Source organism: Mixophyes fleayi, chromosome 1 (assembly GCF_038048845.1).
Source record: "Mixophyes fleayi isolate aMixFle1 chromosome 1, aMixFle1.hap1, whole genome shotgun sequence".
Taxonomy (NCBI): Eukaryota; Metazoa; Chordata; class Amphibia; order Anura; family Limnodynastidae; genus Mixophyes; species Mixophyes fleayi.
Genome location: NC_134402.1, coordinates 141809339 through 141819763, shown reverse-complemented (window position 1 = coordinate 141819763; position 10425 = coordinate 141809339).

Sequence of the window (10425 nt, the reverse complement as noted above, 5' to 3'; positions counted from 1 at the left end):
CCTAGGGCTAGATTTACTAAGCTGTGGGTTTGAAAAAGTGGGGATGTTCCTATAGCAACCAATTCTACAAAATGACAGCTAGAATCTGATTGGTTGCTATAAGCATCATCCCCACTTTTTCAAACCCGCAGCTTAGTAAATCTAGCCCCTAAAGTGAATTGCATCCAGGGAAATGTAAAATGAGATTATACTGTGGAACAATTTTTAAAGTTTCACTAGTTAAAACATCAATTAAATAATTAACGTGTATACTTGACTAGTTTGTCATAGTAATAATAATTTAAATCACACTGGATTCATTATAATGAATTGATGAATAATTAGTGCTGCCATTACCTGCCATCTGTCATGGGGGAACAGGGGTCGTGTGTTTGTGGATGAGTTCTGCACCCCACGACTCTCTCCAGATCCTGCAGGTAGTCCATGAAATGCTGCAGCCCAGTGCACGCCACTGCCATTTATCTGCACAGGGGCCGTGTCATCCTAGTGCAGACCAGTTGCAGTACGGGACAGAGCAGAGTTTGGAAGTTGTTGTATGATGGGAGAGAAGGAGCTGTCGGCTCACTATGGGGCACATTTATCAATATTCACATAAAGTGAAAAGTAGTTTTCAATCCTTATAGCAATGATAAGGATTGAACTATTTCTCACATTTATGTACAGCCCTGCACAGAAACAGCAGTTCCAAAAAACTGCTGTTTCTGCAATGTAAAAAATCATACTTACCCCCCCTCTTCGGAAGCGCTGCCTCCAGGTCTTCTCCTCCTTCTTTTCATTCTTCAATTGCGCATGTCCAGTTCCAAGAACTGGACATGCGCACACAGATCCCCTCTCCGTCGTTGCAGAGAGAGCGCGCTGAGTGACAGGGAGGGATCATGTGATCCCTCCACACATGCGCTGTCCAGCTCTGCTCTTCGGAGCAGAGCTGACAGCATTAGATTTCTTCCATTCCGATGATGTACGCCAGCCTCAGCTGGCGTACATTAACATGACAAGTTCCCGAAAAAAATGTTTTTTCGGGACTTGCTAGATTGCGGCCAGGAGCAGTCACCATTCTGTTGAATGGTGACTGCTCCCAAAAACGAAGAGGAATGCAAAGCAGCAGATATCCATGATATCTGCTGCGATGCACCCTTAATAAATTTGCGGAGGACACTGTGGGACCTTAATGACCCGTTAAAAGCACTATCGTGCTTTCTTAAATATGCCCTTATAAGCGGTATCTACTCTTTTCTTAAATGTAACGCCACTTAGACACACACAATAACTCAGAGATGCAGGCTCATCTATGCAAGCACATGGGGCACGTGAGTTGTACAGGACTGGGGCTTTTCTGTGTCAGTGCTCTGATTGTTGTATTTGTTGTTTTTTTGTGGGGGAGGGTTAAATTTACTTAGGAATCAGACTTAGGATGTCGCTCCAGAAACTGCAGGCACTGAAGCCCTGTGCCATACTGCTCTGTGGAGTATGGACATCTCTGTTTACCATGTGTGTTGTACATGTAACTAACTGCTTGAAATAAGATCATACTTGCCAACTTATGGCAAGTATGATTCGGGGGCCTGCCGGGGATGGTGGGCATACAAGGAGGCGGGGCCAAATTCCACGATTCACCTTAAATCGTGGCGTTTTGGACCTAATTTTGTCCCCTTGACTAGGAAGTGGGCAGATCCGTGAGACTCTCGCAAAATGCGAGAGTCTCCCGGACATTCCGGGAGAGTTGGCAAGTATGAATAAGATTGATGCTGCACGTTCCTGTGTACATGTCAACCTATAATCTATTTTGTACTTATGTTTCAGTGATGTCAGTGACTAAGTTGTACTAACATGCCAGGAGTCTGAGCACTATTGCGCGCACGCGCACACACACACCTGTGCACTCCACAGGACTTGTGCACACACACACTTGTGCCCTCCACAGGACTTGTGCACCCACACACCTGTGCCCTCCACAGGACTTGTGCACCCACACACCTGTGCCCTCCCATGAGTTGTGCCCTCCACTGACTTGTAAGAATATTCAAAGAAGTTTCACTTAAAATGCACATGCTTGGCACACACTAATTTTTATTTCTATGAAGGTTATACTAAATGTAAGTACAAGGCAGCAGACCACGGTTTCATAGACAATTCTTCTGCCACACGATACTGGTTCTGTTTGGATCTCCAAGCTCTTACCTCAGCTATCCTGACTACTGACCTGGATTTCTCACACAACAAAGACCTAGGGGTAAATGTATCAAGCTGAGAGTTTTCCAGCGGGTTTGAAAAACCAATAAGATTCTAGATATCATTTATTTAGTACATTCTACAAAATGAAAGCTAGAATCTGTTTGGTTGCTATAGGCAACATCTCCACTTTTCAAACCCGCCGGAAAACTATCAGCTTGATACATTTACCCCCTAACCTTTTTGCGGGGATCACTGGTGAACCTCACGGGCGTGTTCAACTCCATGCTTCTTAAGTAGTGCCAACTGCTGGCAGGTATATGTCCATTATTTTCCAAGCCTGTGATACCAGTGCTGTCGTCCAGCAACATTTAACTAGATGAACTGTGTTGTTCAAAAATTATTAGGAGTATGAGTGCAAAATAATTTTGTTGGTGTTGAATATTGAGTGAAATTACATCCTATGACTTGAAATATGTAAATTATTTTGTTTTTTGAAACCAGACAGGCTGTTGGCTCATCCAAGTCAAAAGTGATTTTGTTCCAGACCTGAGCTCCCCAAATTATTTTACTTTTACATAGCCAGAGGCTTGAGTGGGTGTAGGATAGAGTTAAGAAGGCATGACGACTACTCCATCCCCCAGATGTCCTGTAGTTAGTGTGATAAAGTGCCAGACTATAGTAACAAAATAATGATTGAAAAAAGTAAAGTATATTACTGTGGTTATATTTTACTTGCAAAGATTAGCAGATTTTGACATTTGCACAACATCTTATCAATAAAATGAAAAATAAATTACTGAGATACACAGTATGTAAACATTTTCAGCATATCTAAACAACAGACATCCCTACCACCACTGGTCTCAAGGGCCCCATAGACAGCTCCCCCTCTAAATGAAGGACAATACCTCTTATGCATTACTTGATTTATTGGGATCTCTTTATCTATTTTTGCAACACATGAAAATCTAAACACATTTAAGGTCACATGCAGATTTTAAGAAAATTCTGAAAGATTGACAAACTTTCTAGCGCCACTGTAAATGGGTGAATGCTCAGCCCAACTGCCCCATGTCTGATCTCTGCCAGATTTGACTATATATGTACATAGAAGTAGCACAAATAGCAGGCCAAACTGCTGAATCACAGAAAGCAAAGTCAGCATAGTTGGACAATAACTGTAATACATGGTCAGATGATCCAACTGGATTTTCCAACCATACCAATCGACGTACAAATGAGATTGTCAATGTTTTTGCGTCTGTACATGGTCCAGTTAAATAAGACAGAATAGGCCATCAAAATTTGAGTGTATTAAGAGCTGAAATATTTCTTGATGAAGGGACATTCTTCTGTATGAATCTGTTCTTGGCTGAGTTTGTCTGCTAACAAATTGGGTCTTCCTGCTACATGTAACCTTGAGAGTGACTTCAGATTTCTCTCCACCCAGGATATGCACTTTCCTTATCCTACCATCAAGGTCTAGCATCTGGTACCTCCCTGACGATTTACGAAGGCTACTACTGTCCTGTCTGAGAATATTCTGAGATACTTCCCTATTAGAGGAAGATGAAAGTGTTGAACTGCTTTCCATACTGCTCTAATTTCCAAGATATTTACATTAAGACTTTTTTTTGACCAATTAGCTTGCGCCATTTGTCCTTAAAGGTAAGCTCCTCAGCCTGTGGTACTGGTGTCGGTTTTGAGTAACATCTATTTAGGTTCCAGAACTCCCACTCATATCTTCAACTTTTGTCTTAGCCGCCACCTGAAAGGCTGTCTGTTGGCTTTTGACAGGGTGACGGCATGATTCAGAGAAGTCTCTCTGTGATTTCACTTTCTTAGAAGTTGTCACTGGAAATCTTGTATGTGCCATCTTGCCCATGGGATGATACCCATGGTGTAGAAAAACATCCCCAACAACTGAATCCTCTTTATTATTGACACTTGATGATAAGTGTTTAGTTGATGTGCCAGGGACTGGATCTTGATACAACTTTCCTTTTATAACAATTTGCTTTGTATCAACTGTATCTGTTGTGATGGGATGTTACCATGTTGTTCCAGGAAATGTATAACTTGAGCAGTCCTGCAACTGACAATTCATTCTGAACTCCCCATAACAAGAGAGTGTTATCCCGAAAGGCCAGATCTTGATTCCTTGTGTCCTTAATTCGTCATCAGAGTGACTAGCACCTTGGTAAAAGTCACTGGAGATGTTACCAGCCTGAAGAGCAGGAAAGTGAATTGAAAGTGTTGGATCAGGATCCAGAATCTGAGGAATTTCCTGTGATTATCTTTTTTTTTTTGTCTGCCATGTTGCTCCCCTGGCATATATGGCTTTTCACCTGTCTGAAGTGCTGATGAATTGAGGGAGAATATTTAGACCTCCTATTTTGGGTTAGACCTAGCCCCAGAGGACTTCTGTATAACAGTGTCCCCAAAAAGGAGGGATCATCCAAACAGGTTTTTTGACTGATTGTCTGCTGCTAACTAAAGTAATTCCAGAGGAAATTTCTTAAAGCAATTCTCCATCTTCCTGTCCATGGGAACTAGGAGGAGAACCCCATCTTCAATATGAATAATAGTTCTGGATAATATACCAGCTGCCAGGGGCGCACACAGGGGGGATTTCTGGGTCTCCAGAAACCCCTCCCTCTGCTAAAGAAGTGCCCCTACATAGCGGCACTGTACTATAGAGCAGCCGCGGCGCTGTCAAAGAAGCGTCCGCGGCGGTGCTGTATACAGACGCTTCTTTGACAGCGCCACGGCTGCTGTATAGTACAGTGCTGCCGAAACGGAGCTGTGCAGGCACATGCGCAGCAGCTCTCTCACTTTTTTGGGGGGGGGGGGGGGGGGTGGGGGGGAAACCCCCCCTACAAAATCCTGCGTGCGCCCCTGGCTGCAGTGCATCTAGTATCATCTTTAGGGACCATTCTCCATTTCTGAGCTTCTTTATATTAAATAGATACATACATTCTAAGCTATTTAACTTAGGATGATGCTTATCCACTTGTGGCCATTTGTTAAGAATCAGTTTCTTCACCCCTTATGTACACAGAAAACTACCTTTTTTTACTTCTTCAAAAATGATTTTTTTGCATTTCTACCACAGCCTGTTCCTGATTAAATCCCTTCGATTTGTAAATATGCTTAAGCAAACTTTCCACATTGTCCAGATTAAACATCCTAGGTCATGATTTTCCAAATAGTCTTCAGGGAGCCCTAACAGTGCATGTATTCCATATCTCTTTTCCGGAAGCACAGGCATACTGACATTTTTAAAGATCCACAATTATTTGATTCATGACTTAGAAAATATGGACTCTTAGGGCTTTGTGAGGACTAGATTTGGGAAAACCTTTCTAGGTTACACTTTGAAAAAAACAAACCTCACAGGCTCAGCAAGTTCTGTGCGTCTTGCTCCCATTCTCTTCAGCAAGGGTAGGCAACCTTTTTATCTTCGAGTGTCAGACATTGAACATTACAAGCCAAAAACATTTCCAGAGGGCCACCACCATTACAACATATACAAAACATTTACAAAAGTAATAGATGGATATTAAAAATGTTAGTGGCTTCACTGTCCTTTCTTTCTTTAAAGCTAGTTTGCTCAGGTTAAGGTGAAAAATAATGAGAAAACCTAACACAGGACAGTTACACCATGCGGGATGTTGTCACCATCTGTGAGAAAGGAAGGAGGTGGAGCCGGAGAGGACGACGGGATTTGGGCAGGCCCAGTGCAAGGTTCTCCGTTTCCTCGGAAAAGCTTCAGTCTATTGCTCCTCTTCCCCTCAGTTTCCACTTCTCAATGCCTCACACAGTTGACTTTTGTAAAATAAAAATAATAATCCTTGCCTTCTCCTGGCTGTATGTCAGATACAGAACATTGATGCATGATACAGAACACTGTCCAGACTCCACTGCTGCCCAAGGGCAAATGCACGATTTCTAGAGGGGGGTTCCAAATGTTAGATTCTGGAAAAAAGCAAAATGAGCTTCTCACATTAAGTTCGCAACAGACACTCCATTACCTTACCCTATACATACTGCTCACCAAACACAGATTACATTGGTATCACACACCTGATACACACTGATCACTATACACAGGTCACACTAACATCGCACACCTGGTATACACTAATAACCATACACAGGTGACACTGACAGGATGAGCTTCCTATGCCACCCTTTCCGTGCTTGGTGGGGACTGGTTGGGCTTGCCTTGCCACTGTCCCCTTTCTTTATCCCAAATTGCCCTCTAACTGCAGTAAGAGGAGCCCGCTGTCACTACTAGGCTCCTTCACCAGCACCTAGAACCGCGTCCTTCTGGGTAACTCTCGCTGCTAGCATACCCCTTTGCTGGGCACATGGACTGGTCCACCTGACTTCTTCCTTTAGATCAGGGTTGCTGTGGATGGTTCCCCCTGGCCTATCATGCTGGCTAGAGCATTGGTACTGAATGCCGGTTTCCTACCTTATAACAGCCAGATAATAGATTAGATTTGATCTAATCTGTGGTCCAAGGAATTACAGCAGGTAAATAGGCATCAAAGCAGGATTGTGAAGCAGAGATGTTTTATTAGCTTAAGTAGTCTTAATAAAGACATTTACACTAGTTTGTGGTACTAGTGATCTTTCAAGAATTACAGATGGAATAATGATGCATTACATGGTCAAACAGTGCTCCTTTTTATACAGATTAACACACATACCCTGGCAGGAAGTAATCCAGCCTCCTGTCCCTTTAACCAATCCAGGATGCTTCATGCAGCCTGCACACAAATCAACCTGGAGGGGTTTAACACCTTTTTACATTGAATGTTTACCATTCAGGATGTAATATTCTCTAATCTTGCATTTAGCACAATTTAATTTACAAAATTCACATCAATCTGTGATATCCTAAATTACTTGTATCCTGAGTCTACATTGTCTATTGCTGGCTTGGTTAACCTGTGGAAATCCAGGTGTTGTGAAACTACAAGTCCCAGCATACCCTTCCAGCAATAAGCTGCTATATATTGGCAAAGCATGCTGTGGCATGCAGTTTCACAACATCTAGAGTGCCACAGGTTAGCCAAGCCTGCCCTATTGTATCAGAAATCAAAACATTTCTAATACAATCATATAACACAGTTTTAAAAATCAGTACATTTGCAATGATATACAGAGGTGCACTGCACCCCTAATTAAAATCAATATTTACAATACGTTATTAGTCTATCCAATGGGTGGATCTTGGGATCTGGAGTAAAGGCACTTTAAAACTCAAACTATTGAGTGGATAGCTCCTCCCCTACTATGCCCCTCCCAACTAGAGCCATTCTCAGTTTTTGTATAATACAAAAAGAAGAGAGGGCCTAACAAGGTGTAACAAGAAACATCGAAAGGTACATACCAACAATAAATCAGTCACAGCAATGGGACGGAGTGTAGTGTCCGCAAATGGACTCAGAGAAATGGATTTTATAGTGAGTAAAAAATCCTCTTTTCTGTAATTGGGGTACACTGCGACAATAGGGACATTCCAAAGCTGCACCTAAGGTAGGGATTGCTCTGAAAGACCTGCACGTAAAACTATAGGCCCAAAGCTAGCATCCTGAGAAGGAAAGCCCTGCAACTTGTATGATTTGGAAAAGGTGTAGACAGATGAACACTTAGCGGCACGGCACAACTGTTCGACCGAAGCACCATGATGCGCCACCCAGGATCCACCTTGGGAAAACTCTCCCATTTAACAGACTCCTCCAATAACAAAGGGTAAAGAGATTTAAATGTACCCACCATCTGAAACTTTCTGCCAGGCTTTAGAAACCAACTCTAGAAGCTGAGGATAAGGTGGGAAACAAAATGTCTGTTTCTTCTACCTTTTGAAAAGGGAGAAGGAAAACTCTAACTTCAGGCTCCACAAATTCTAAAATCTGCCTAAATCCAAAGAATTAAATCTTCCACACACTGTGATTTAGAGGTGTCCTCTACACTATGAGAGTCTCTTCCCCCTCAGACTCCCCATTTTCATCAAAGAAGTCAGGGATAGGGACCTGAATAGTCTAAGGAATCTGACTGTTGCCTATGGGGGGCACTAAGAAGGCATTCCAGTAAGGAACTGACCCTTGCAAACCCATGTGCGTACTCGGCTTGAGATAATGCCAGACCTGCCTCAGCCTGGAAAGCCCCACTGACAGGTATTACAGGTTGTGAAGGCGTAATGTGTGGTGCGTTTATAGAATACTAGCAGAATACCCGGCGTTGCCCGGGATTTAAAGAATTTTGAGGCACAACTGTGTTACAAAGTGTTTCTCTGAGTTTGAAGAGACCAGTTACTGGATGAAGCGGCATTAAACCATTCCCAATATTTAACAAATGATCAGCAAACTGACTATCCATTGTGTTGCCATGCAGAGAAACTCTCATATTTGTGGTTAGTCGCAAAGTGCGAACATGCCTGCAAAGATGTGATGATTTAAGGCATGCATTAATTTCATCCGCCATTGTTCCTTTTGGAATGACCGGCAATGTTTGTCGAAAATCTCCAGCCAATACAACAGTGACTCCACCCATTAGTAAATCATTGCCTCTTAAAAATTGAAGTGTTTGATTGAGGGCCTGTAAAGCATTTTTGTGTGACATGGTGCATTCATCCCATACAATGACCTGACATTGCTGCAGAATCTGAGCTTTTTCTGTTCGTTTAGTGATATTGCAGACGTGAGTTTCACTTCGGGCCAGATTAAGCGGTAACTTGAAAGCTGAATGTGCTGTTCTTCCACCAGGGAGCAAAGTTGCAGCAATTCCAGAAGAGGCCACAGCAATAGCTATCTTGGAATGTACTCAAATTTTAGCAAGTAACAACTTGATGAAAAACGTCTTACCTGTTCCTCCGGGTGCATCCAGAAAAAATATATTTTTCCCCTTTTTTTTGGAACTTCTTCCAAGACATTGTTCCAGACATTCCAGAGTTATGGTCGTTTTCGATGATTTTTAGGTGTTACCCCCCTCGCCACCCCCACCCCGTAATGAATTTCAATTTTTTATTTTTTTAGTTGCCTCCGTCATGTTTTAATACACTCGTATGAAAAATTTCATGATCTTCGCTTGAAAAATGTGGATTTGTATAGAAAGACAGACAGAAGGACAAATTTTCTCTTTTATATATTAGAAGAAGAGTCAGTTACCTCTTTTTACTGAGGCATTACCAAAGCGAGTTTGGCTATGGATGTTGCCAGTGACTTAGCCCAAGCCGATTCCTCTGTGGCTGCTATTGCTGTCGCGGGCGAATAATTTAGCATTGCATTTGGCACAGGTATAATGTTGCACAGACTTTACAGCAGACCCTTTAGTCTTGAAAGTCCCGTTCTCAGATATAGGTATATAAATATAAAAACACAAGAAATAAGGCGACTTATAAGATCAAGATGGAAGTACAAATAGTTGCTTTGTCTTTCTGATACTCTGTGTTCTATCTATCTATCTATCTATATCTATATATATATATATATATATATATATATGATATTGGTCTGACTATGTCCAGAGTATGAAGACGTTTTTCTTCTTCCTTAGTTGGATGTGTGCAGAGTGATGGTAGAACTAACTCATGATTGATGTGAAAGGAAGAGACCACTTTTGGTAGATAACCTGTGTTAGTTTTTAAAACCACTTTGTCCGTATACATGTTGAGAAAGGGCTCTTCACACCATAGAGCATGTATGTCTCCCACTCGAAGAGCCGAGGTGATTGCCACTAGAAATAGCAAATTTAGAGTGATCCACTTGAGAGAAATGCTCTGTAATGGTTCAAATGGACACTGGCTCTCATGGGATTACTTCCTGTCCTTTGCCCAGAAAATGAATCTTTCCTAGATCCTGTAGTAAATTGTAGACAAGTTCTTTTTCCTTGCTTGAACTGATTTGTCTACCACTTTGTCTTAAACACCTTTGAGTCTTAAGAGCAACCGCTCAGTTGCCAGGCCATCAAAGTCTATGTCTGAATGTAGAACTGGGCCCTGATATATGAGATCCGGTCTGTTTGGCAATGACCATGAATGCCACTGCAGAATTGTCCTCGCTACAGTGAACCAGGGGCGACGAGGCCAACATGGGAGGACTGCTATCGCATCCGCCTCTTCCTTCTTTATCTTCCTTAGTAGCTGAGAGATGATTGGAAAAGGAGGGAACACGTTCCCTAGATGGAAGTCCCATGCTATCAAAAGAGTGTCTATCCCGGGAGCCTTGCTGTCCTTGTAAC